Below are 801 nucleotides of genomic sequence, written 5' to 3'. Positions count from 1 at the left end.
ATTAATTAATTAAAAATTTTGTTGTTTTTTAAAGTAATTAGCATAACTGTTTAGAATTTTTCTCAAAATATTTTGATTTTGAGAAAATATGTTCTTGAAGGGAGCATGTCTAGGAAGAGTTTTGTGTAGTAAGGTAGACAAAATCGCGATTTAACTCGCTGAATCGCACGATTTTGCGAGTTTATCTCTTTCTCTCGTCTCGATTCTAGTCTTCGTTCTGGAAAGTAGTCGTTTATGTAGAATTGCCGAGCAAAAACGCCGGCTTGCTAGAATCGTAGATTTCTTGTCGTGTAGCATCTAAGGAAGCAGACTGAGGAGAAGCATTGTTTTTTAGCTCAATTAGTGGTGAAGAATGATAAAACCCTAGGTGTTATTTCTGTCCCTTTTAGACTCCTAAAATTTTAATCGTGGGAGGTTTTTTTTTTTGTTTTCGTTCAATCTCTCGATGACTCAATCTCTTCCTTCTCTTATGCTTTTGCCAAAGCTTGCTGCTTGTCACCGTCAATGTTGTTCCAATGAATGCTTCTGTCTTTCTAGTCCCCACTAAGCCTCGTCGAATCACCGCTTTGCTAATTCTGTTGTTGTGTTGTTTTCCACTTTTATGCTCTATTTTTATATGTGGTGTTCTTAGTTACTCAGGAGGTTATACCTCATGATTGTTCTTCTGCATTACTACTCTAATGTTCTAAAAATATATTATATTAAATTCTCTTTTGGTTGATATATTGAAATTATATTCTTGTATTCATGTCCATATATATTGACAGATAATTTAATAATGCATTTGATGTTATACACGAT

The sequence above is a fragment of the Arachis duranensis genome, chromosome 10 (genome assembly GCF_000817695.3).
Source record: "Arachis duranensis cultivar V14167 chromosome 10, aradu.V14167.gnm2.J7QH, whole genome shotgun sequence".
In the NCBI taxonomy this organism is placed as follows: Eukaryota; Viridiplantae; Streptophyta; class Magnoliopsida; order Fabales; family Fabaceae; genus Arachis; species Arachis duranensis.
This window is presented reverse-complemented; position numbering follows the sequence as displayed.